The sequence below is a fragment of the Camelina sativa genome, unplaced genomic scaffold (genome assembly GCF_000633955.1).
Source record: "Camelina sativa cultivar DH55 unplaced genomic scaffold, Cs unpScaffold09469, whole genome shotgun sequence".
Taxonomy (NCBI): domain Eukaryota; kingdom Viridiplantae; phylum Streptophyta; class Magnoliopsida; order Brassicales; family Brassicaceae; genus Camelina; species Camelina sativa.
Window position 1 is genome coordinate 1 of NW_010930528.1, and position 407 is coordinate 407.

General features: G+C 35.6%; 1 long non-coding RNA gene across 1 annotated transcript; it reads right to left on the minus strand.

Moving 5' to 3' along the window:
- Nucleotides 1-45: 45 nt before the first annotated feature.
- Nucleotides 46-398, minus strand: LOC104775156. The gene is made up of 2 exons (XR_765726.2): nucleotides 206-398; nucleotides 46-107 (listed from the first exon to the last, which is right to left on the minus strand). It is a non-coding gene; the product is annotated as an uncharacterized LOC104775156 (long non-coding RNA).
- Between the last annotated feature and the right edge of the window lie 9 nt (nucleotides 399-407).

A 407-nucleotide genomic window follows, 5' to 3' on the forward strand; every position in this document is an offset into this window, starting at 1 on the left:
CTCTCATGTTCTTCGGCTTGTTTAGCGATCTTAACGGCTTGTTTCGATAAGATCTCACGCGTTTGCACCGCTTGTTTAGACAGCAACTCTCTTGTCTGCACAACTTTCTGTCATTAACAAAAAAAAAATTGGCGCAGAAGTCAAAATCCAAAAATCGGAAACAAAAAAAAGGAATGAAATGGTGAAAATCGGATTCCTCACGAACCTTTGATCGATCCTTGAAACGTTGTTTGACAGCATCAAATGAGTCTATTCCATTAGAGTTTAAATCTTCAGAGAATTCTTCGTTGCTCGCCATTATTGTGGTCAGATTTTGTTTTTTTTTTCTTTTTCTTTTCTGTTTTGCTTTAATCGGAATTATAAAGAAAGGTGAACGAAAATGACCATAAAAACCCGAAATCATTTAT